Source organism: Drosophila mojavensis, unplaced genomic scaffold (assembly GCF_018153725.1).
Source record: "Drosophila mojavensis isolate 15081-1352.22 unplaced genomic scaffold, ASM1815372v1 contig_80, whole genome shotgun sequence".
NCBI classification, from domain to species: domain Eukaryota; kingdom Metazoa; phylum Arthropoda; class Insecta; order Diptera; family Drosophilidae; genus Drosophila; species Drosophila mojavensis.
In genome coordinates, this window is record NW_025318906.1 from 6,072,374 (window position 1) to 6,100,116 (window position 27,743).

The following is a 27,743-nucleotide window of genomic DNA, read 5'->3' on the forward strand; positions in this document are numbered from 1 at the left end:
TAATCATAAAGTATTTTATGTCTCTTCTAGGAATTTTAATCTGGGAACATATAACTTCATGATTACCCACAACTGCATGACAAGTAAGTACCTGTCGCAGTCCCTAAATATATTAGGGTCTATAAGAGATACAAAGAGAACTAAGTCTATTATAATACTATACAATATTATGCATAGATATATGTTCTTATCTCCTCAAGTCTGCTGTCTTAGAGAGTATCTCTCTCGTCGTCCCTCTCTCTCTCTCCAGAGCTATTGAACATGCGGCTTTCCCCAATATTCTTCCCAATTTTGGTTTCGCTCCGCTCTAACACACAAAGTCGAACCTGTTCGGCTCAGCACGGCTGTCCGGCTGGCTGGCCGCCTGTCCGTCCGTCTATTCACATTGTTCGAAATCTTTTTGGCCGAATCAGGTGAAGTGAGTTGATTGATTGCGCTAATTTATAACGACAATGGGTCAGATCGCACATGGACCTTTGAGCTTGGCCTGTTGTTACTGTCTGCGCAGTCAACTAACTGACTGACGGGCGGGCTGCCTAACTGTCTCTCTCTTCCTCATTATCTCGCCCTCTCGCTCGCTCTCGCGCTTGCTGTCATAGCAGCTGGCTGTTGGAATCCATTAAACAACGCCTTTGCCCGGCCTTCTGCTGTGACTGTGGCTCTGGCTGTGGCTCTGGCTCTGGCTCTGGCTGCTGCCTGCCTGCCTGCCTGTTGCTGTTGCTGCTGCTGATGATGATGATGCGCGCGCTGATGAATGAATCTTTTCAATTTTGAAATTTTCTTAAACGAATTTGTCAAAAAGCCTCGGAGGGCAGTGCGCAGAGCGAGTGCGTGAGGGCAACGGCAGCAGGGGCATCAAACCCTATGCAAAACTAATGAAATTAATGTTCGTTGCTTAAGTCTTTTGTTTCTGTGGTTTAAACACATACACAAACTCTCTCTCAATCTGGCACTCTCTCTTTCGCTCTTCTCTCTCCACTCTTTAACTCTTGTTCCTTACAACATTTGCTTTTGTTGACCTTGCTCGATCAGTGCATTTGTGAGAGTCGCCTTGGGCGTCTGTGCAGCACCAGCAGCAGCCTAAGAGCTAGCAATGGTCTGGTTAATTGCTCATGATTGAATTATAAATACATGCAAAGCCAGCTACAGCTGGCCAGCATCTGAACTAATGTGCCACATAATCAGCTGCCGGCTTACCAAATCAGATACATGCGTCGCTCGGCCCAAATCTGAAAACAATCTACAAAACAGGCAGTCGAGAAAGAGAGAGAGAGAGAGAGAGAGAGAGAGAGAGTGAGAGGCCGTCAAAGATACAAATTTAATAAATTATAAGCCTACAAGCTCAGCTAGTCAATGTGCTTAGACAGAGCCCAAACAGAAACACACACACACACGCACGCACATACACACGCAAACAGAGTGAGATGCTGTGGCTGTGACCAAACACTGAGACGAGCTTTAACACCTCGGCACACCAAGGCAAACATTTGACTGGCCAAGGGAAAACCTTAAGACGAGTTTCAGTCAGGCATTAGGTACTTTTCGTATATATGTATGTATATATGTGTGTGTTTATACCTTTATATATAAACGAGGCACAGCAACAAATTAACAAACACCTGAAAGTGAACCTAAACCAACGAAATCATTCGTCGCTCGACTCGACTCTGATGCGGGCTGATGCCGCAGCTCGTTCATGTCGAGCCCATTTTCCAATAATTAAAAGCTTCACTCCAACAACAACAAGAATAAGAGAGTAGAAGATGAAGAATAAGAAAAACAAACAGTTTGACTTCAGAAATTCAGCTCGAATTAGATGTTTGTAGGCGTGGCTTAGACAGCCCATCGTGAACGGTGGGAGAAATTCAAGTATTTTCTTGATGAATATTTTTGTTAATAAATGTTGCAAGCGTTGTCAAGTGGGCTAACAAATGGTTTGTTTTTTTTTTTTCTTTTCTTCAGTTTATTGAACTGTAACGGAAGTTCGTCAGAGCCAGACAGAAATACTTGGAAAATGTAGAAAATATGAATATGAATTTGAATTTTAGATAAAGTGTTGATATAGTGAGGATGATAGGCTGAGTCAAATTTAAATGGAAATTGATATGCATTTTAAAGAAGTATATTTGAATTAATTTTGTATATTTATTTATTCATTTTATTTTATTATTTTTATTTTTTCTTAGATATATTTTCATATTTCTACCAATAGTTCTTGTGTATTTCGAATTATAGCTATTATTTATTTTAGTCGAGAAAAATTTTAAATAATTGATAAACGTTTTGATTTTTTAGTCATAATTTGATAAAGGTTAGGATGATAAAAATTGGGATTGTTACTATTTTATTTATTTCTATTTATGATTTCTAGTTTGTAAAGCAACAAGATTTTATCTTATTTAAGATAATACTCAGCTTTATTTTTTATAGAGAGGAAACATTAAGAGCTCCTCTATGGATAAATCTATAACTATTATAATTATAATATATATAGACCTACTCATTGAAGCATAGGAAAACCGAGAATACCAACGTTTCAGTCTACTTAACTAATTTTGCATTTGCCAGTCTATTGCGCATGATTAACTTGTTTTGATATATATGGCTAACAATCTCAATATAGTTATTTGTATGTATGCAGATAGCTCATTCATATTCCCATCTCATATGATCTCCACTTCCATTATTTGTTGTAAATACAACAATTCCGAACACATGTGCTGTATATATATTTAACAAAAGTGAGTGAACTTCAGTTGAGTTGTGTGGACCTCCCGCGGCTGGCTAATGTAAATGCCAGCTATTGGCTCTAATCGTTGATCATGGATCAGTATTAACATCAGTTTAATTAGCTGCTATTTTTTTTTTTGGGGTCGCACCCCAATCACAACAAGTTGTTGACCTTCACTTCTTAAGCGAGTTCGCGTTCTACAAACACTCAGCTCAATTGCCATAATCTGCATAATGAAAATTTATGATTGCTCTATGATAGATCTTTTGCCTATGCGCTCTAGTATTTATAAGTACTGACAGAGTGTGTGTTGTATGTGTGTGTGTGCGGCGCCAGTGCGACAAATGCCACTTAATTGCTTAGCCAATTGGCAAAGTTAGCTTTTCTAATGCATGTTAGCGCTTGTTATTCAACAACATATTTAAAACACTTTAAAATCGCGTTCTCACAGATCTATTTGCATGTGCTCATATATATGTAGCTCATGTGTATATTTATAGTTAAATGCCTGCGTTTCCAAACTGTAGCGAACTTTATTCAATGCCATTTTGCATGGCGCCGTTAACAGCTGCAAGCCATGTATACCCTTGGAGTGGGTAGCTTAGACTAATGATTAATTTTAAAATAATAAATAACACAAGAAAACTATTAGCGAGCATATAGATATATTGATTATCAATATAACAAAAATTAATTCTTAGTTTAATCTTTATGATATGGTATCAATGCATTTTATGTACAGAAACCAAGGCAAATTCATCACAACAATATATAGCATATAGTTTATTTAATTAGTATAAAATATGTAGAGTTTATATAATATTACCAAACCAAAGTAACGGAAACATGATTACTTTTATATGCCGATGCTAAGCTCTTAACATTAATAAAAAATTAATTAAAAATGTTAGTAATTAATTTAGAAACATATCGATTTTGTTCATGTTCATATATTTAATTTATTAAAGAATTAATTCTAAATAACAGTTTAGTCTACGCCCAGAGCAGCAAATGCCTTTAAGAAGTCGTTCATATATATTACATAAAAATTATAAAAGTACATTTTGACCTTTTTAAATGAATTTGATTTATATCAATCTATTACAGAAAATTTCCCTATACAAATTATTTTATTTTAATATTTTTTAAGTACATATATGGCAGACCTTCTTTATACGCACTTAAACATTTGCTAAATATGCTGCAAGCTAATTGAACTATGCATAACTTTGATATGCTTTTCTTGTAAATATATACCCCTATGTAGATGTATATATATAGGGCATCTAGTGGTCATCCTCCAGCTGCAATTTCTCTACAAGAAATCAAACGTCGCCTGTGCTCATTCTTGTCTTTAGCGTGGGCGAAGCTGTTGCCGTCGCTGCTGTTGCATACAATATAGATTCTAATTGTTGTTGTCCATTGTTGTTGTTGTTGTTGTTGTAATATTGCATGCAAATGTCTGTAGCCGTTTAATATTAACAACCTTCAAACGATGTTTAATAATTATCAACAGTCCGATCAAATGCTCGCAATAACAACTGCAGCTGACTTGGAGTTTCTGTCTCTGTATTACCTAAAGGCATACACAGGTATATATATGTGTGTGTGTGTGTACATCTACATCTATACATAGCTAGTATTCTATAGTTGTCATTGTGTTAACTTTCATTAGCTTTCTAATGCCTGTTTGCTGCGCTTCGGTTTTGCCGCCTGCCGCCTGCCGCCTGCTGCCTGCTGCCTGCTGCCAATCGTCATTTCATTTTACTGTCACTCAAATCTTTTATAAGTTTTTCTTTCTCTTTAATTTTTGTGCGACGCTTGGGCCGTCGCTTCTTACGGTTGTTTTTCTCTCTTCTCATTCACTCACTTCGCGCTCCGTCGTCGTCGTCGTTTGCTTTATAACAAAACGAGCGTCTATTGTAAATATTTTTCCATTATTTTCCATTAGTTTTCACTCGTTTGTTACATTCCCCGATTGCTGTGTTTTCATTTGTTGTTGTTGTTGCTGTTGTTGCTGTTTAGTGTTTGGTGTTTGGTGTTGGCGTGGTCGTTACACAGGTTGTTCTGCTTGTTGTTGGGGTTCCTGCTTATGGGATTCTTCTTTGCTTTGGCATATATTGGTTATTATCTTTGAAGCGCATCGGCTTTACTGCGTTCATGCTCATGCCTCGATGTTGCTGTTGTTGTTGTTGTCTTTACTGTTTGTTGTTGTTGTTGTTGCTGTTGCCGTTTTCATCGTCGTCGTTGTCGCCTGTGCGTATTTGGCCAGTTGACTGGGCGCGTGAGTGACGGAATGATGTTACCCAAAACCAGTTTCATTGACAATTATACACACACACACACACACTCGCACACACACACACACACACACTCTCGCACACAGTCAGGCAGAGTCGCAGATCTGGCTGCAGCCACATTCAACATCCATAGGCGCTCATTATGCCAGTGTCGCGCTCGTTGATCAAACTTTGCAGCAACGTCTGCTGCTGCGTCTGCTACGTCTGCTGCTGCTGCTGCTGCTGCTTCTTCTTCTTCTTCTTCTTCGTCTCAGCTTGTTTTTGGTGTTTCACTTTGATGGATGACTGACAAAGGCAGAGCAGCAGCGCCGACTCGATCAAGCATACGCAATGTGTGCTCCGCCGTCTGTCCAACTGTCCGCGCGTGTCCGTCGTCTCGTCTGCCTGTTTATTTGTCTTGTTTGATTTGAGTGCACACACAACTGTCATTGTCGCTGTCAAATCGCATTAATATCACAGAGCTGTCAAATTACAGCCGAACCGCAGCCAAATGTTTGCCCAATGCCCAATTTATTTCTTTCTCTCTTTCTCTTGCGCGCGCTCTCTCTCTCTCCCTATCTCTCTCTCTCTCTCTCTCTCTCTCTCGTTCTCTTTCAATATGTAGCTATCTCGCTCGTTTGGTAACTCAATTAAAATGTTATTCATGTTGCGACGGCTGAGCTGAACGTGGCTCAATTTTTTTTGGTTTTCGGGTCCACTAACAGCCATCATTAGTTGGTGAAGAGGCGCCAGGCGTTTGGCGCGTCCAATTACCAACAAATAAACAGCAAATTATTTTGCTACCGCCGCCTCGTTTAATGTTAATAAGCCCAAAATTACGCGACTCTGATTGGTCTATTTGACAAACGTGCTGAAACGTGTCTGGCGCAAGTCATCATCATTGCTGTTGTTGTTGTTGTTGCTGCTGCTGCTGCTGCTGTTGCTTCTCATGTTGTTTGGTTTGTTTTTGGTTAATGGCTTTTTGGCTGGGTGCTAAGAGCGGCCTTTTGGGTAGCCATCTTTTGTCAAACGAAAATGGGAGGGCCTGCGCAGCGAATCTTTGCTAAGCAGCTGCTGTCAGCGCAAGTTCGTGCCTTAAGTCTTTCGTTTTATTTTTGTGGCTGTTGTTTAGCTGCCAATTGCTATGGCCAATTAGCTAGCTATTGTAGGCGCGGCCAGCACATGAGCACGTTTAATTACTTAATTAATTTTTGCGATAAAAAATCAATAGAGTCAAAAAAAAAGCAACAACAACAACAACCACCCACCCCCACTAGATAAGATCGGCATGAAGTTCAGCAGAAGATGAAGAAGAAAAACTAAATAAAAAGTGCAGTGAAGTCTATTTATGACGTCTCAGACAAATGAGAAAACCCAAAAAAGCAATCCAAAAAGGCGTTGTGAAGCCATAAAATTGCTAACTGTTGTGCAGCGTTAGCAATTAAAGAACTCACACACCAACACACACACACAAACGCATGCAGTTACTCAGTGTGTGGCTTGCGTTTGCTCACTCACATTCGGTTGCCCTCGCTAAAGGTGTCGAAAGTTCAAAGTTACAACAGCTGCATTTTATTTTTATAGCCAAAAGAACTGAGCGCCCCCACCCAAGAAAACGAAATAAAATAAAAAAACAGAAAAAACCAAGCAAGAAAATATATTCCAAAGTCAAAGATTTCAGTGCTCCTCTGCGCCTGAACTGCAATAAATCTTTTAACGACAGTTCATCGCAGTTTGGTTCTTGGTCGCCTCAGCTTGGCACTTGATGCATTGACTTCGCTCTCTGCCAGTTCATTAGAATTGTAAAAGGGGAGCAACAACAACAACAACAACAACAACAACATGAGCAACAGATCAACACAGAGAGTGCAGAGCGCGTGGCTAATCTTGCGCATCCAAATCAAAATCTTCAAATAGCTTTCTGTTTTGGCTGAGACGCGGGTCCATGCCCAAATCTGGACAGGCGTTGTCCCAGTTACGACAACAAAAGAACAACTACAAAATAAGAGTGCTTAGAGGAAATGACGAAGTTTGAATGCTCTTCATTAACTCAAGGCAGGATAGGAATATTGATTGATTGATGTTGATTGCAGGATATTGATGTAATATTGATATTGATGTTGATCTAAAATTAATACATGCATACATACATGATAGAATCACATGCATTAAGAAAGTATATGAAAATGTTATGAATGACTATATATACTATATTGTATTAGACCACTATAAGATTTGAGGGACCACCACTATGGCCTACTACAATACAAAGTTTTTATACTATTTTATATATTTTTGAGAGAGTCTATGATGTATTAAGTCTTATCAATATATTCATATTTATATTTGGATATATTTATTTTTCATTAAAAGACATTCTCAAAGTTTTCAACCGTCTTTTATAATAACTATCCGAGCTCTTATTATCTCTTCTTAATACATTTTCTTTAATTATTATTCTGTTTTATAGATACACAATTTTCTTAGCCGAAAGCCAAATTATTTCTATATCCAAATTATTCATAGTCAGTAAACTTGTCTTATGCCTTTTGGTGTAATACAGTAAAATCATATGCAGATTCTAGTTCTTTAAAACGGTATATGACGCTGACATGATTTATATACATATCTATATATAAAATATCTCATTCAAAAGAACTTTTCTGGAGAAATAGATATTTTCCTTTGGTCACGAATTCCCTCGAAGATATGCATAGATGTATATTGCCTAAATATATTCAGAAAGCAAAAGTTCTTTTTAAATCTATGCCGCCCTAATATGATAAATATTATATGTTATATATTGGCTATATAAAGCATTAAAGAAATTTTGTTAGTCTATAATGTACATAAATATCTTTTATTTATACAAATACACACATAGAATACAAAATGAGTTCACACATATCAATTTCAGATCGTGCACACTCTCCGATAGTGTATTAAAAGTCAAAGCCGACATTTGGTGCTTCATCAAATTATGCTAATCAGCTTTGGGTTGCTTGGCTTGGCTCGCTTTGGTCTTTTAGTATTGGGTATATTGGGTATTGCTTTTTGGGTTTGCTGTGATTAATTGCATCAGCAGGTTGCATCTCTGGTGTGTTGTTGTTGTTGTTTTTGTATTGTTGTTGTTGCTCTGGCTCTGGCTCTGGCAAAGGCGTTAGAGCTGCATAGATAACGCTGCGTTCTATTTACAATATTTATTTCTCTTTAACCTTGTTAGCATTTTGTTTGTATGGCAACACGCGTGCTGTGTGTGTGTGCGTGTGTGCGATAAGCTAATTCTAATTCCTTTAGCAGCCTAATGTGTTTATAATTAACATGCGGGTCAACTGGCTAACAGCCACAACAACAACAACAACAACTAGAGACCAAGGTTTGACTTATTGCCTAGTACGCGAGGGCGTGGCTGCACTAACAGCGAACAGCACGCCTCTTGCCACAGCAGCACAAGAGCGAACAGCAACAACAACAACAACAGCAGCAGCAACAAAAACAACAAATTGCAGCATCGACAAGGTCTAGCCAAACAGTAGCCGCAGTTGTTGCTGTTGTTGGTGTTTGATTACAATTTGCGCGCGTTGATCGCAAAAAAATATGTTTATATATGTATACATATATATATAGATATATTTGTGTGTGTACAGCAAAAATTGAGCAACAATTTTTTGTTTTGCCCGGGCTCTTGTGGCGATTCTTATGGTCACGTCGACTTGTCTTACACTTGCGTGAACATGCCCCCAAACACGAACCCATGTGCCCCGCCACCATCTGACGCCTCCCACCTGCCACCTGCTTGCCTGCCAGCCTGCCACTCTGCCAGCGCCCAGTGTTTTGGCCAACTTTTGACTTCGTTTTCGTTTACGTTTACGCGTGTAAACGCAGTAGCTGCAACATGTTCGGCTGCTCGATTAGCATTTGAAACGTGTGTAAAATGTTATCGATGCTCAACGGACAAATGTTTGCTTGTGGATATTATAGCAGCTATATATGGCAACTATCTGCCATCGGCTGACTTTACGATTTCAGTCCGAGGCGTGACTTTTATGTGCATACAAGTTTTGGCACTTATCATTATTGATTGCGAAAGTGAATGTGTGAAGGTGAGCAGTCAAATAAGGCACTTAACTCTAGCGCTTATCTGGAGTATGCATATATTTTATATTTATATATATCAAAATGCAAATTTGAGAGCCTCGAGAAGTAAAACGGAATTTTAATTCAATTATATAAACGAATTTAGAATGAATTTTTTTTTTTTTTTTTAACAGCTAACGGTTTTCGTAGATCTTAACAGTGCGCGATTAACATTTGAGTGCAAAAATAACAGCATATTCTACGTTGTACGGTACTTGAAGTGGCAGCCGATGATCTATTTAGCTTATAATGCCCAAGTGAAAGATGCGCTCCAAAGTCAGTTTGTTGTCAGGCAGTCGAGTTTTTTATCGAAACTCTGTAAAGCTGCTATGTCTTCCCATTTCAGTTCAAATTGATGGCTGAGATTAAGTCGCCGAAACCTGATAGGGTTTACAAGATTAGCTGCTGTCTGGCTTTGGCGGATCTTGGATTAAAAATTGGGAAGAGACGGTTCCAAGCCCGCAAAGCATTTCGATTTTCTTCTGCTTCTCTCTTTAACATTATAAAAGTGTAAATAATTGTTAATCAACTAATTATTGCTTACTCTTCTCTCTCTGCTTTCCAAAAATTTTGTTGGGGCATATTGTCTAACAAATGGGAATAAAGATAATTTTAGTATTTTAATATTATGCAATTTCTGGATATTTTGATCATTGATATTATAAACGAGCTCTTCTAAAATTACTAACAAATTAATTGAAGTTGCTAACAGCTCCCAAAAATATCTTCATTATTATATTTTATGCTTACAAGGAATTGTAAATTGATTTAAATTAATTATATAAAATATCATTGCAAAGCATCATCAATTTGCTTTCGCTTTACAGCTCTCTCAGAAATTAAATTAAATTAAATTATTAATTTGATTTAGAAATAACTTTGTTAAAGGTGTTTTGTGGTAACTTATTTAATTTGCAGCGGCATTGAACCTTGCCCTAAAACTTAAATATCATTGAAATGAACAATTTCTTGCCTGCCAACAGCAACAGCAACAGCAGCCGCTGCAACCGTCGCAGCAGCAGCTTTTAGCTGGCTTTAAGAAAAACCTTTTAAATGCTGCCAAAGCTATGAAAAGTCACGAGTTTTGCTATTTTATTTTTATTTTTATTTTTTGCACTCGATGCCAAATGAAATAGATAAAAATAAAACATAATGTTGACCCGCTTGGCATTAGGACCAGACAATCCAGTTGCTGTAGCTGTAGCTGTCGCTGTTGTTGTTGTTGTTGTTGGCCCGGCCAGCGGTAGCTGCCAAAATAATAATGGCCAAAAAGTGCAGCGGGCGTCAATTTCAGCGACCCGGGCTTATTAAGCAATGAAATGCTATATAATGCCCGCGACTGTGATTTATCACATGCATCGCCGCCAACTGAACTGATGCCCGGGCACTGATGGAAGGGGGCAGCTGGGTTCCCGAAATCATTTTTTCCCTAATACCCTCAGCCCATTGCGACGGGGTGGGTATGATGGTTTCTATGCATTTGTATGTGACAGTTAGAGGACCATATAGATGATCCTATATAGTATATATGCTTGATCTGGTTATGTTTGTCAATCTGAATTGATAGACCAAATACCATAAGGTTCATCCTTTCCAGGAACTCAATAAAAATCAATAAATCATCAATAAAAATTTTAGCCGGGTTGGGCCATAAAAGCTAAATGTAATTTGGGTATCTCTGATAATGCAAATCATGAATATTTTCGCCTTTTAGATACCTTTTCGTATCCCCAGATAGTAGATAATTTGCCTTCAATGTCTATAGATATTCTTTTTAGTATGTCTGTTCCTCAGAAGAGGCCATTGATTCTGAGTTATTACCACTTGGAGTACCACATCCATTCAGCGCAAATAACAAAGACCTAGTTCTGTTATTTATACACATTTGAATGCCATAATTCAGCTTAACAAAAACTTCGTCAAGCAAGCTCTTCAGCTACCCAAGCTCTTCAATAAACAAGAAACTTGAAATGAGTAAAACAACAACTTCAAGCAGACTTTAGGATATCTACTAGTCAATCACTTCCGAGCAAAACACTCTTGTTGCTTGTTTTTTGTCGTAGTACGTCTGAAGGCGGCTTTGACGATGCCCACGCAAAAGATATTGCGATATATAGGTTATGCCTGGGTAATGGAAAATGGAAAATGGAAATATACTTGTAAGCAGAGCAGACCAAATGAGAAAATTCAGGGGGGAAAAAAAAAGTGCCCCAGCAGTTGACATTTGTGGCAGGCGCAGTAATTGACGCGCCGCTTGTCGATTGTGTTGCAAGAGGCGCAAATCGAAATAAATTTTGAAAGAGAAAATGGAAATGGCAATGGAAATGGAGGGCTGCGGCTGCTGCTTTCCATTAACAGGCACGCTCGTAACTTATTTGACACGCGCTGCAGCTCCTATATATATGTATATATAGAGATGTCTGCTGAGTTGGCAATATGCAAATGTTGCGGCTGCCTGCTGCTGCTGATGCCTGCTGCATGTTGCAGTATCTGCAGCACGTCATCAACGGTAGCCCCATCTATGGTTTAGGTTGTACTGGTAGCTCTTAACTGACAATGTCATAACCCGCCTCGCTCGCTAGTACCGCTTAACGGTTAATGCATTTAAGCTGAAATTATGAGCTGCTGCGACAGCTAGCCAAAATCTTTGATTGTCAGGCAGCTGAGCCAGCCAGCCAGCCAGCCAGCCAGCCAGCCAGCCAGATATCCTGCTAGACATCCCGCCAGCCAGCCAGCCAGCCAGCCAGCAGCTTTTAACAAATGCGTAATGCTTGTACGTCGCGCCATGATTTGCATTTGTTGCAAACTTGCGGGCAAGAGGAAGAAAATGCGCACAAGTCTGGGGCGCTCTGTTTGCATGGAAAGTGACTCACGCGGCGCGTTCGTTGCCTAAGTCTTTTGTTTTGTATGCGCTTGTCACTGTGACAGACAGCCCAAGTCATGGCATTTTTCTCTTGTTTTGTTTGTCGTGCTTGTACCACCCCGCTTGTACCCCCCCTCCGCTCGCCTTTGGCTTTGCCCCTTTTTGGCAAAACGTACGCACTTCATAATTCAATCAAACTGAAACATTTCGCAATCCCACACAGAAGGAATTTATTGTTCGGCTCACAATTTTTCAATTGCATTTGGGGCCGACCGACACACGTTTCGAACGAATGACCAACTGCTCGACAACTGTCGCTGCGCGACGTCAGACCGCTGTCCGCTGTCAGTCTGTCAGGCTGTCTGTGTGTGTGCCAGAGCCAGAGCTTGTCTGTCTCTGGGACTCTATTTGAGCCAATTGTACATTTCCTCACCAGGCAGCCGCCCAGCTTCGTTGGCTGCTTCAGCGCCAGCTGCATTTTGCCAATGTTTCTATTTCATGCACAACTGTCAACTGTTGTTGTTGTTGGTGCTGCTGCTGTTGTTGTTGTTGTTGTTGTTGTTGTTGTAGCTGTTGGCTGCTTGCCAGCATGAAATTGTTAACAACATTTGTAGCTGTTGCTCATTGCCGACCACACTGCGTGCAGTTCGCCTGCCGCCTGCTGCCTGCTGCTTGGTTGATTTCAGCTCATATTGACAATGAAAGCCGTTGCTACTTCAAACGCCGGCATTTTGTTGTTGCTGCTGTTGCTATTGCTGTAGCTGTAGCTTTTGCTATTGCTTGATAGTTGGCTGTGCCCCTACTGACAGGTTAGCAAAAAGGCAAAACAAATAAACCGCAAAAAGGCGACTTCGATTCGTTTCGTTTCGATTTGATTTGATTTGAAAATTCCACCGCCATGGCAATAAACATTTTTAGTTCACTTTTTATTTTTGTTTCGCGGCTGTTGAAACATTTTTTTGTAATTGTTTTTTTTTTTTTTCTATCTATTTTCTGTTAGCTATTTTAGCCAACTTATGGCATTGATTTATGTGCATTTTAACAAACATTTTACGAATTTGTTGCAGCTTTTTACAATATTTTTTGCTTTAAGTTATTTATTTATTTTTTTCGCATTCGAGCCGAGACTTATCTTAATCTAAAATGAGCTGCGGCTTCTTTAAGTGATTACTTGATGCATAATTAGAGCTGAGCCGTTGTGAAGCTTCGTTGGATGCGACTTTGCCTGGGGCTGAGCATTTTTTTCTGTTGTTGTTGTTCTCTGTCTTTTTTTTTTCAGCTTGTCATGACGTTGGCAGCTGCTGGTGTGTGGGATAATATGCCCGGCATTATGCGAGTTTATTAATAACTGCATTTTATTCGGTTCGTATCTTGGCTTTAGCCGCTTTTCAACTGATCTTGAAAGACAAGCGGCATCTAATTGCTGAAAGAGCAAATATTTGCCAAGCAATTGGCTCTGTGGCTAAGCGCAAACCCAATTGCAAAACGTTTTTCTATGGTTTCGTTATTTTTTGTAATACCCTGTAGAAGCGAGAAGGTATCTAGAGGGTATACAACTGTAGTGATTTAAGAAAAAAAAAGAAAAATGATTTTATTTGTTAATTTAAAAATGTTAATATAAACTTTTTATTCTGAAGCCATTGCAAATAGGATATAATAATGTTAACAAATATTTAGGCTCCATAAATCATAAATCTATGCCTGATATTTTTACTCTCTTATATATCCAAGCCGTATGCAGTTATGTGAATTATTATAGTCAGGAATTGTAATCCATATCGATAATACATTTTGTTTTCAATATAAATATATTTTTTGCTTTTTAAACTCTTTATCTCCATTCATAAAATCTCAGGAAAAATTAGCAATAGATCATAATTGAAAATCTAAAAAATTAGTACAGCTCATATTTCACATTTTATGCATCTACAGAGTATCTCCAAGTCTAAACAAACTGGCAAATCAATTATTTGCATGCCAAACTACGCAACAAACGCAGTTAACAAGCGAAGGCCGTCAAAACATTTGCATTTTGACGCTTTTGGCTGTAGTTTGTAAACGGACTGGCAACAACAATCCATCAAATAGCAAAGTGCAAGGCAGCAACTGTGCAGCCAATCAATAAGGATTTGTGCAACTGACAAGATTTACCAGATAGAGCAGCTCAAAACTGACAAACTCTATATATAACTATCTCTGTCTGCATCTCTCTCGCTCTCTCTGTCTCGCTCTTGCTCAACTTTCACATGGCACAAGTCTGGAGAGTCTTTTAAAAGATCGTTTTCTATGCATCAGAGCTTGAGTGCGCTTTGCATTTAGCTGAGATTAAGGCCCCAGAGCGCTGACAATTTCCGACTTTGGCTGCGGCAAGTGGGTCGTGCATATGCACTTCAAATACCAATGGAAATAAGAAATTGAAATGAAAAAAAATAAATAAATAAATAAAGAGACTTAAAAAATCTGCTGCTATTAATGCCTGCCGCGTGGCGAGTTTACGAGTGGAAATATTTTGGCATCGTTTTGACCAACAAATGCCCACGAAATGCAGCTAATTCAAATGGGTTTCCATTTGAGTTTATTTCCTTTGATTTTTGTTTTTGTTTCCCTCTTTATTTTATTGGGAAAGTGGGTTAACCTGTCACTTGGCTGCCGACTGCCCAGGCTGACAGGCCAACCAGCCAGCCAGTCAGCCAGCTAACTTCAACTGCGATTGCGACTAACGTCTACGCATGTGCGGGAATCGCCAAAAGGCCTTGACTTAGTTGCAACTGCAACGCGGCGCACATTGCCGCGGGGCGTCGGCCACGGTCTGGTCTGGCCAAATTAAACCTAAAATGTCAGACGATTAGATAAGCGGCTGCAATTCTAAGATGAGCTCGCTGCGCTCTAGGCGATAGCCGCACAGACACACAGACCACGAAGCGGACAGCCGCAGAGTGGAGAGGCCGAGCAGCCGGTTTATATTGCTTTTTTGCTCTTCTTGTTTTTTGTTTTTTTTTTTGTGGACTCTGGTCTCTTGGCTCACACGCACTGCGGCCGACTCCTACAAACTATAAATCTGAGCAGCGCTTGTGATTAGTGGGCAACACAAAAACGTCAATGCCTGGCCAAGACACACACACACACACACACACACGCACACACACAGTAACATGCACTAGCTCGCAAATTAGGTTAAGCCAATATTTTGCTAGACATACAAGTGCCCACAATAACAACAAGAACAAATAAGAATGTGGCAGTTGGATGTAGGCGACTAGATAATACGCGCTAAAGACTCGAAGAAAATAATAAGGCAGAAGAGGGGAGAAGGAAGGCAATTTTTTGTGCTAAGACGTAAGGGAAAGAAAGCAGCTCTTAAGATTTGGTGTAGATCTTTAAGATAGGATACATATACTTATATATCTATCTATCTATCTATATATCTGTATCTAGGTATATACATAGCCATTTATTTCTATGTCTTCATATCTATCTATATATGAGACAGATCTGGAATCATTTCATCAGTGATTCGCCAACATAATTTTATCTGTCGTCTATATTTAATGTATATTTCTTGTCAGTTCTATAAGTAATATATTAAATGACTCATCAAGCTTTATAGAAAGAGTAGAAATAGAATCTGCATAACTTTGTTTAGTATATTTCGAACAGAAGAAAATTTTAAATATCTAGCTTAGTTGCCTCTCTCCTCTATCCTCCTCTCGTCTATCATAAGTTATACCTTTCTCTGACATTATTATTAGCCACCAATAAATACAAGCAAATTTCCAGTCTCTCGCAAATAAATGAGCAGACAAGGCCCTAGATAATGTTTCTATATAAATCGATATCTTGAATCAATAAAAAAAAGCTTGAATGCAAAAAACAAAATCTGCTGACTCATAAAACCCCATATACTCCTTTTCACTTTGCTGATCGGGTATAACAACCTGAACAGCCGCACCGCCCACCCGCCGCAAGTTGCCTGTTGCTCGGCTGCTTGGCTGCTAGCTGCCAGTACCAGTTCATCAAAGCGCAAGAATTTTGAGCGGCGCGCAAATATTTTAAACACGAAATACTTAAGCCAAACTAAAAAATAAAAAAAACATACACAAAAAAAAAAAAAGAAGGAGACCTGGCTAAAAAGTTCAAAATCATAAATTTCAAACGATATTAGGTTAGCTGCAGCAGCAGCAACAGCAGCCGGCGTGTTGATGATATGGGCAACAACAGGCAGCAGGCAGTGAGAACCTCTACCCTGCTGCCGTTTGCCCCCTTTAAGCAATCCCCCCCCTTCCAATGCGTAGCTGCGGCTAGAGACTTGAGGCTTGAGACTAGCAGCGCATGGAGCACATTTTCTTTTGTTGTGCGAATGCCGTGTGGATTTATTGATTTTGGTCAAAAGCCATGCTTAAGCGTAAATTATGTGCTGGCCAGCCGAGACAACCAGCCGGGCAGACAGCCAGCCAGTTAGATCCTTGTGGCAGGCGGCGATGAAAGCCACTGATTTGTGGCGCAGTGCAATGCGGTTGCCGCCTGCTCATAAATCCAGACAATTTCATAACCCAACAGCACATTTATCAAATCAAGCGTTTGCATCTATCTAATTAAGCCGCGGCGACAAATTTGCCAAGTGTGAAAATCACATAAGCCACAAAAATCAAAAACCAAAACCAAAAAAAAAAAAAAAAAATAAAAAAAAAAATAAAAGAGAATTGCAAATTATTATTTGACGCAATAAAATGCGGCACGGCTAACTGTGTCAGCCTGCGTTCAATCTTGGCCAGCAGCAGCCGCAGCGACAAGTGGCTTAGATATCGCATAAAGCAACGATTTAATTAGACGCTGATAATTATTGTACAACATTTGCCGACGCCGCCAACGTTTCTGGGGCAAGTGGCAAGTGCAAGTCGCAGCTGGCAACGGGGCAGCGGGCCAACAGGTACTTGCAGCATTCACATTTTGCTGTTGGCTGTTGGCCAAGTTTTCTCGCTATCTCGGTTATTTTAGATTTAGCTAATTTCCTAAATTGGTATGGCTTGATATTTGCAACGCCAGGCGCCGCATAATTTACTGAGAAAACATTATGTTTCTTTTTTTCTCATTTTTGGTAGTGGAAACAACATGAAATTCATTTGGCAACTGACACGAGCTTTGGTGTTAGCTGTATGCAAGTGCATGAAGTTAAATGATTTGCGTGCCCATGATATATGAATATTAAGACTGAGCATAGAAAGCGAAAAGCATTTAAGAACTCATTAAGAAGTCATTTGAGTGTGGAGTAAAGAAAAGGAAGAGCAAGAGAAAATTGAATAGTGAAAACTTTCACTGTGTCTGTTATGAGTTTTACTATTGATTTTACTAGACATCAGAATTGACTAGAAATCGCATCGACTAGATTGTATCTATCTGTATCTGTATCTGTATCTGTATCTGTATCTGTATCTGTATCTGTATCTGTATCTGTATCTGTATCTGTATCTGTATCTGTATCTGTATCTGTATCTGTATCTGTATCTGTATCTGTATCTGTATCTGTATCTGTATCTGTATCTGTATCTGTATCTGTATCTGTATCTGTATCTGTATCTGTATCTGTATCTGTATCTGTATCTGTATCTGTATCTGTATCTGTATCTGTATCTGTATCTGTATCTGTATCTGTATCTGTATCTGTAGCTGTAGCTGTAGCTGTAGCTGTAGCTGTATCTGTAGCTGTAGCTGTATCTGTATCTGTATCTGTATCTGTATCTGTATCTGTATCTGTATCTGTATCTGTATCTGTATCTGTATCTGTATCTGTATCTGTATCTGTATCTGTATCTGTATCTTTATCTGTATCTGTATCTGTATCTGTATCTGTATCTGTATCTGTATCTGTATGTGTATCTGTATCTGTATCTGTATCTGTATCTGTATCTGTATCTGTATCTGTATCTGTATCTGTAGCTGTATCTGTATCTCACACAGAGTTGTAGCATATCATTAACGCCTTACAGACAGAGTCATGTAAGCCTTTCAAAGATTCATGTTAGCTATATAGTATTTCTGCCTTCAAATGTTAACATTTGGCTGAGCAACTGACAAATAACATTGGCTCATTGTCCATCAACATAACATGGCTAACACAACTGCCCACATCAAGTGATAGAAAAGTTATTATGCAAATTTTGCTCTTATTAGCGAAACAATAAAAAACATAACAATTGCAATTGACTTTTGAATATTTTAGCCCACGAACTCGACGGTTTTTTTGCTGGCCCGATGGGAAATAAAGCCACAGCTGCTAAATTTCCATTCGACAATCGAACATAAAACTCGCCGTGGCTTGTGGCAAAGCATATGCTCAATTACACATAAATATAGTTATATATGCTTATTATTTATATTTATTACTTGACAATGGAGTGGTTCCGTATATATTTATAAATATCCACGTATATATACTCTATCGGAAATTTGTACAAATTTATTTGGCTACTGCTGCGGCTGCTGTGTCTGCTTCGGGTTTTTGGTCAGCAATTGATCTTACAAGCTGAACGCCATGTTAAACACCCTACACTCTTGTAATTTGTGTCCAAATGAAATAAAATTTATGAACATCGATTGCAATGTTGATTAGACGAAAGCCGACGCTGGCCGACGCCAAACATCGAAATGCCCAAATAACCAAATCTTAAGGCCCAAAAAACCAGTTCGGGCCACAGCGCGGCTGGCTTTTCAGTTTGGCTTTGGGCTTTGCGCTGCTTAGCGGCCACTTGTAATATTTTTGGGCTTCTCCTAATTGCAATTTGATGTTTCGGTTCGCTTTTCTACGAAAATATAGTTGTACACACACACACACACACACACACATGCACACATTCAATTTGTTGTGCTGCACTTAGCGGCAGCGTGTGAAAACTTAACGAACGATGCAGTCAGGCTGCAGCCTCCTGCCTCCAGCCTCTAGCCTCCTTCTCTGCTGTTGATCAGCCTCAGTTCTTCAACAAATCTGTTCATGTAGAGGTGCGAACACCCTCTCTCGCTCTCTCTCTCTCACACACGCTCTGCTTCTCTCCTTCTAACCAGTGCGTGTTCAATGTTTGGCGGCTCGGCTTTTTGCTTATGGTGCTAATTGATTGGTGCCAAAGTTGTATAAAAATTGGAACAGAACACATTTGGTTGGTAGGTGAGAGAGTTTTTGGCTACGCCTTGATTGCATTTGAGGACCGTTCTTTAAATTATGTTGTTGTATTTGCGCATTCATTAGCATGCGGTAGAGTTTGTTTGCTTGTTGTTGTTGTTGCTGCTGCTGCAGCTCTTATTATTGCTTTGCCATCGTCATGGACAGGCCCGAAAAACATTTCTATAATAAAGTTAAAATATTTAACTTGCAATCTTTGCTCGACTCGCACTGAAGCTAAAAACTTTTTGATTGCAGCGCCGGCTACAACATCAGCAGCAGCATCCCGCATCCAGCATTCGTGCCCCGAAAAGTCACGAAATCTGTGCAAGAAACCGGGGGAAAAAAAAGGAAAAAAGCGCCCAAAAAAATCCGAAAAGAAATGAGAAAAAAGTGATTGATGGAAATTGCTCAAATTGTCATGTTTATGAACGTCCGCAGGATACGAAGCCGACAGAGCGGATTGTGGCTAAAATGTGCACGCAATGCGACAGCAATTTGCAATCAACCAAGTGCAGGTTGACTACATACTGCAAGGCAGGCAGAACGAACTACAAATGCTCTACAAATATGAGAGGTGAGTTGGGGAGAGAATGATTATATATAATGAGGTATAAAGGGTGGTAAGCATAAATAAACTAAAGAAAATTATTGTTATTATCATATTAGTAAATATATAATAGAAACCATAAATTATTTTAAAAATACTGAAAACTATATTTTATTAAAAATTTTATTATTTGAATGGGCACAACTCCCTAAATAATATTTGTAAAAATCTTAGATGATAAAATCTTACATCTAAAGCATTGGAAGGGCAAATAAACTAAAAAAGCTAAAGAAAATATAGTATTAAATAAATACTAGATATGATACATTATTTAAAAAATATTGAATACTTTAATTTATACTCATTGAACTCATTGTATAATATGAAAAATGTTCGATCTGATAAAATCTTAGAGCTGATGCATGAGATGATGGAGAGAGATCAGATATGAGTTGTTTTACAGAATTTGCATCTAGTAAGGGTATTCCGTTGCTCAGTTTATCTGTGCTTCCCTTTAGATTTCTACCAATTTTCACTCACTTTGCTTGCCAGGCTGTCAGGTTCTGTTGGCCTGCATTGCGGGCACTCTCCCAGCCGAGCCACACACAGCGTCAAGGATCAGTTCAGCTTAGAGCCAAGCGTATTGCGTGCTTGTGTCAAGGTGTTGCAACAGTTATCGAAATTGTGTGCGCTGCAGCTGGAGGGCTTGAGTGAAGTTTGCGAAAATTCATTGAACAATGCAATGGCCTGACATTTGATGCGCTGTGACACTAACTGCGCCAAGTTTGTTGCCCAAGTCTTTCGTTGCAATCCAAAATAAAATGGCAAAGAAAATTTTAACCGAAGATGGAATTAAAGTTGCAACTTGGAATGCGGCAGAGCAAGTGCAATGATCTATGAGCCAGGCTTAGTAGCCAGTGGCAGTTGCTGCTGTTGCTGCCGCTGCTGCCACCAATCGCTGCAGCCAATCGCGTTTGCAAGTGTGCTAAATCGCGGCCATGCAAAACATGCTGGCCACGGCTTAATTATGCGCTAGCCGCTTTTTTTGCAGCTAGCACTTGCAGCTGCGCCAGCCGTTGCCGCCATACTTAGAAGCAGACCAAGAACTTAACCAACTGTCCGTCTGTCCGCCCGTCCGTTCGTCCAGCTGTTGGCAGCCAACCAACGCTCGCAACAGCAACAGCAGCAGCAGCAGCAGCAGCTTTAATCCAAGTAGCGGCCATTTTTATATGCGCCATCATGTTGCCTCCCATAATTTTATGCTTCATCAATGACAGCAGCAGATGTGCCGCCTGATGTCTGTGTGAGTCGTCTGCTGAGTAGCTAGACAAGAGGCCAACAGAAGCAACAGTGGCAATCAGCAAGTCTTACTCTATCTCTATGCCCCCCTCTCTCGCTCTCTCTCTCTCTCTCTCGCTCTCTGTCTCAACTGCTCTGACTGCGTCCTTTTGTGACGCATGCTTTCAACATACTTTATCCTGGCAATCTGCTGCCATTTTGACTCTGCTGCTGCTGCTGCTGCTGCTGCTGCACTTGCAACACGGCGGCAACAGACTCGAAATTGTTTTCGTGGTAATTTGCACCCGAGGCGTTTAAAATTCTTTTGCCAGCGCTAGCTAAACAGGCGCAACGTCAACTGCACAATGTTGTTGCTCATGTTGTTGTTGTAGGTTGTTGTAAGCTCCCTTCAGTCTCAGTTCTCAGCTCTCTCAGTCTCTGTCGTCGTTGCTGTTGTTCATCATCTTCATCTTTGGCTTTGACAGCTGTTTTGCTGGCTTCTCCTTTGCCCATCCGGATGTGTCGTCGTCTTTTGTTTTTTATTATTTTAGAACTTTGTTATGCAGCCCCTTGTATGTGTGCATGTGTGTATGTGCAGCATGCAGCATGCAGCCCAACATCGTGTACTTGCTGCACTCGCCATGCCTGATTATTGTTATTAGCCGGTATAGATATTCATCCAGTGCCTGCTTATTTGGCTGCAAGCGTTTTGCTAATCTTCCATCAAAATCGATCGGTGCGTTCGGATTGTTGCTGTAGTTGCTGCTGCTGCTGCTGTTGTTGTTGCTGCTGCTGCTGTTGTTGCTGCTTTTACTGACTGCCCTTATGTGTGTGGAAGACACTTAAAGAGTCACATGTGATCACATTTTGATGAAGCTTTTGTCTTTTTAGTTGCTGTATAGACTGGTTTCCCCATATATACCTATGTATGTTTGTGTGCGCGGCACACATAAAGACCTAAAAGCGCACAATCCAATGGCTGTCATAAAACCCATTAAGAAATGTTGACCAATTTACATATGTAGATTTCCAAAATGGCTGCGATAACAGTTAGGCTTTCACACACACTCACAGCTGCTGCTGCTGCTGCTGCTGGTGCAACTGCAAATATTAATGACGGAAGATTGATCTGGTCGGACAGCTGCGCTCGGTCTGATTGGCCACTTCAAATTGTTGCTGCAATTTGCGGGCTGCCGGAAGTGAGCCGCCGCCGCCCCTTTCATGCACCGCTCTGAGTGCAATTTCGCTCATCATCTTCATTTTATTATCGACATAAATATCAAACGAAAATTGTGGCATAAAATGCGATCGATACAAATCTGGTTACAAGCAGTGAGCCGTGAGCCCTGCATAGTTCACCACTTCATTCTGCACCTGAGACTGGAGCTGCCATCATCGTCGTCGTCGTCGTCGTCGTCGTCGTCATCGTCGTCTGCTTTGCCCTGTGAAGGACATTATGGAAATGATGTCCGCGGGCACTTGCTGGCCATTACTCAGTCGCAGCGCCTGGGCAACGCCCAATTGATCAATGCGTGGCGATAGGCAGCGGCTGCAGCTGCGACGCCGACGCCGACGCCGACTTTGTCCGCATCTGCAACTGCATCGGCAGCAGCAGCGCTTGCTGGCAATTTATACCCGATGCTGGCTGGAAAATTCAATTGCGTTTGCATGGCATGTGGAGTGGAGCGGGCTAAGCAGCTCAAATAGTTGGCATCTCACATGTGCCACGCCTATTTCTTACACTATCAGTCATAAAAATGGGAAATTTATGCAATTGCTGCCGCTGTTGCTGTTGCTGCCGCGACTGCAGCTGAAATGATTGCTGATCCGCATGGCGTGCAGCAAAAATATAACTGAAAACTGGCGCACACCCACCGCGTCAATGCACACCTAGCCAGCGTCAGTTAGCCAGCTATACAATATACTAGGATAGCCCCCTTCCGCCTGACACCCCTTGGTTGCCACCCACTAGGGAGGGAATGCTGTGGAATATTGACGCTGGCAGAGCACGGGACGCGCATGCGTTTTGCGCGTAAATTGCTCGGCTTTCAGCTCTCGGCTCTCAGCTCTCGACTCTCGGACTCAGACGTCAGCCGTCTGCAGCAACTCCGATTCCAGCAACGGCGTCAGCGTCAGCGTCAGCGCCGCCAACTCGATTACCGCCTAGAGCTGTCCGCCAGCGATACATATTCAATATACCACGCACTGCGTGGCTTGGTCGAGAGTATTTGCTGTCGATTGAATTGGCAAATGAAGGAATTTTGGTCGGATGAAGAAATTGATTTGTTTTTATATGTGATATAGCACGATTGAGTATAACAGTTTATGCAATTTTTTTGATTGTTAAATATTACAGAATATTTTATCATTCACTTTCTTTTATATTCAGAACAAAATATGAAGAGTTTCAAACTGCCAGCTTAAGGTTTTTTTTAAAAGATGCCTAACAATTCACGAAGTATATTTCATATTCGAGCGCTTATAATTTGTTCGAGTATTACAGTTTTAATACATTGTTTATCTTACGTTTTTTCTACAAAAGTAGATAAAATAAAATAATTTATACAATAAATTTAAATTTAAAAAAAATAATAATATTATATAGGCAGTTAAATTTTCTTTCAACCTTTTTAGTTGCATTTTATAAAGTACTCAGACGTAATTAATAATATCTACAAAAAATTGTTTTCTATTTCTCAACAGTTAGAAAGTTACCCCTTTTAATACCCCAAACCTACCCCTGATTCTATTCGTAGTCATTCGTAACTATTTTATTTTTACATAATTCATAAATAATTAATAATTAAGCAATGCCACATAAATTAGGCAAAAATGGTAGGAAAATTTGAGTTTAACAAAATTTTCCCATAGTATTCCTAGTTAGATCAGACTTTTATGCAGTTCAATAGAGCTTAGCATTAAAATAAAATCTAAATAAAAAGAACTATAGATGCCATTGATAAAATTTTAAAAGATTTTAGACTCAAGAGAAAGCCAGAAATCGAGGCACTTCAAAGGCTTCTTCTTATATATCCCAAGCAATTTAAGCCATGGATTCAAACTATTTGTTTTGATTCTTGGCAACGCCTTCCATTGTTAGAATTTGTTATGGCACATGAAGATGGAAATCTTTGGTAATGAACAATAGAGATAGCAGAAATAAATAAAATAGTCAATATCGAATCATATCAAATATTCTACTGTAATTTGCTTATCATATCAGGCGCTGCATTTTCAATGGCAACTCAGCTGAGCTTCGTTTTTACTGGGTATCTGTTTGGTCACGCTGCTCTAGTTAACTGCCTGTTATCCAAAATGTCCGCATACAAATTGATTTCATTTCGTTTGTAATGTCGCCGCCCGAGCGTGTGTGGCAATCGTAGATTGTGGTTTGCTGGATTTCGTTTCTGTTTCTAAACATTTATTTATGCCCCGTAATTGTTATACTTGGCTCGCGTATCAGATGACACGACGAGTGTTGGACCGACAACACACACACACACACACACACACACAGGCAATATGCAACAGGCATTTGCATTTGCATTCGGAATGCGCTCACGTCCGCCATGTCTAATGGCAAATAAATAAAATTGTTTCAAACGCTGACACGCAAAGCTGTTGGGCGCGAGGGGATGGCAATGCCAAGTGCCAGCCGCCGGATGGATCAGTGATGCTGCCCACACGCAGGATTTGAAGAGATGGCAAAGCGAGCCAACGACGAGCGGCTAAAATTGAATGATGCGCATGGAGACACACACAGAGGCGCGGGAACCCGATTGACAAGCTGTAGTTGTAGTTGCAGTTATTGCTGCTGCTGCTGCTGCTGCGCCTGCTCCTGCTGCTGTTGCTGTTGCTGCTATCTGTCTGTCCGTCTTTGTGTCTGTCTCGCTCTCTGCCTCATCGTCGTCATCGTCGTCATCAGTCAACCAATTTGTTTCGATGAATGACTGAATGAATTTGTTCACCCCTTGGTCATCTTGATAGGCGCGCAAGCGTTCGGACTTGGACCAACCCAAACCAACTCACTCAACTTGCAACAGCAACAACAACTACAGCAATAACAACAGCCGAGAGGCAACAACAGGTTCTTCGCTTGTCGAAACGCAACGCAGTTTGTTAAACTGCAGCAAGAACAAGCTAAAGACAACGACAAGGAGCAAGAACTGCTACGCGAGGGAGCAGGAGCAGGAGGCGAATCGAGGGAGCGAGGGCAGCAGGAGCCGCTGCCGTTGCAGGAGGCACCATGATCGAAGCGCGGCACTTTGCATAGAAGCGTTTTGGCAGCATTTTGAGATTGCGATCAGCGTTCAATCCGCGCTTTTTGGCATTGGTATTGGTAACGGGGCGCAGGCAACTGTTGCTGCTGCTGTTGTTGTTGCTGTTGCTGTTGCTGCAAGCAAACAACAAATGCCAAGCACCGAAAAAACACAAAGTAGGCTGGACGTAGCACAGCGATACATGAGTTATATAGAGAGGACACACGGCCAGAAAAGAGGAGTAGCTGTGCGATAAGAGCAGCGACATCGCAATCGCTCGTTAGTCCTACAGCTGAGGGGGGAGACACACGGGACAGCTTACTGCCGGGCCCGTCATCCGTCATGCGGCGTAGTCAAGTAGAAAGTGCTGCCGGTTGCTGCTGCTGCTGCTGCTGCTGCTGCTGCTGCTGCTGCGGCTGTTGATTTTTGCTTTTCCCTTTTTCGTGCTAAATGCCAATGTCGTTTTACCGACGGCAAAACTTAGCAGCAGCAGAAGCAGCAGCAGCTGCCGCCATTTTGCTGGTGCTCCGCCTCAGTGGCAGACCAAGACACTCATAATCACTAACACACACACACACACACACACACTCGCACACTTCGCATGTAATTGAAGTCGTTTATGGGAACAGCCGCTGCTGCAGTAGCCGCAATGCGAGGAGGGGTAAATTGGCAATGGGAACGCAGAACCGCAGACGGCAGACGGCAGCCAGTCGGCCATCATCATTGGGGCCGCCAATGAAAAGCATGTGGCAACATCATTAACTCTTCTTCTTCTTCTTTTTTGCTTTTGCTGCCACTGCTGCACGTAACCCCAGCCATTGCCACAATTTGTATTAATTTTTTCTCCTTTATTTTTTGGGTTTCTTTTTGGGAGAGCAGGAGAAAGTAATTGGCACTTGTTCACAAAATGGCGCCAGAGCCAAAAACAAAAAAAGTGGAGAGACAAAAAAGCAACCATTTTGAAGAAGAAGCCACAGCTGAAGGCATAACTGTTCTCAGCGGTGGTGCGGCTAGGTGGTTGTGGTGCCATAATGACACATGACACTTGGCCACATTATTTTGTCGTCTTCTTTCTCTCTTTTTGAATATGAATGCAGAGGCGGAGACGCAGACGTAGATGGATATGTGGCGGCTGGCCAGAGCGTAGAGCCAGCTGAGTCTCAGGCGGTGTGACGATCGCTACCAAAAAGAGTTGCCAGAGCGACGCCCGGCCCAGCCCCATGCCGAGGCGACAGCGCGTTCGGTTCTTTTCGCATAAATTCACAGCAGGGGGTGTTCCCCCTCGCCCTTCTCCCAACCGACACTCCACATCACACAAACTCATATGCGATTGAATATGAGTTGATTTTTTTTTTCTCATTCTCTCTGTTTTCCCTATGCTCTTCTCAAGTCTCAAGATTCAGTCATTTGTTGTGATGGCTTTTGGAAAAGTTTCATATGGCTTGTCCGCATTTTGTTTCATTTACGAAATGAAATGAAAAAAAAAAATATAATAATAATAATATGAGAGTTCTCATGATGTCTTAATCTGCGGCCATTAATATGCCTGATAAATAAACTGTATTAATTTATGCGCATTTTTGTATAAGCACGAAAAGAACAACAACAACAAATACCAAAGCTGAAACATAGCTCGGGCCAATTGAATTGACCATATCGAGAGTTGATTAACGCGTTGTTCGATTTTAATGCTGATGATGTTGTCTCTCGATCAACTAAAATATAGATATATACAATATATATGTATATATGTAAATTTCTCTCGCCCTCTGTCTCTAGCTGGATCGAGCGGGGCGCCGGACGCCCTTTCAATGGCTGCATTCTCAATGAAATTTGATGAGCTCTTTGGTAACCGAATACCGCAAAAACGGACACAAAACTCAAGAACAAAGACCAAAAAATACCGAGAAGTGCGCAGCTCTTGGCTGCCTTCAGTTGGCAAACATAGCGACAGGAGTTGAGACTCCAAAAAAAAACTATATTTATAAAACAGTTGCCACATAAGGATGTGGCTGAGCGGCACGTCATGTGGCGCGACTGCCGCTGCTGCCGTTGCTGCCGGTGCTGCTGTTGCAAGGTGTTGGCTTAAAGAACGAAAGCAACTAACCACAATCTGAGCCGCCACCGAATGCATTTGTCGCAACGCATCAGCCCGTTGCTGTTGCGAATTTTAAACGCTTCTGACGCTTTACAATTGGACGCACGCGGCACCAACGTGTGGCAAGTGGTGCCAGTGTGGCAACTGTGGTAAGTATTCAAATGCATTTCACTCCATTTCATTTCCAACCCATACACAATCACTTTAATTAAACGAAACTCATGTTTACTTAATGTTTTCATATATTTTCCAAAATTTTCCAAATAAATCCGCTTTATCATGTTTCAGTTGAAATTACAATTTTTCCCTCAGATATATGTATGTACATAGACCTTTGTTGTGGCTGCCACTTGACTTGCCACACACCTCGTTTTCGGGGCGGCTCGAAATGTCAGTGC

At 40.8% G+C, this 27,743-nt stretch overlaps 1 long non-coding RNA gene across 1 annotated transcript; it reads left to right on the plus strand.

Annotated features, from left to right (window-relative positions):
* The first annotated feature begins 29 nt into the window (after positions 1 to 29).
* On the plus strand, positions 30 to 27,572 carry LOC122757734. The gene is made up of 3 exons (XR_006357861.1): positions 30 to 83; positions 19,419 to 19,737; positions 27,027 to 27,572. It is a non-coding gene; the product is annotated as an uncharacterized LOC122757734 (long non-coding RNA).
* Positions 27,573 to 27,743: the final 171 nt, after the last annotated feature.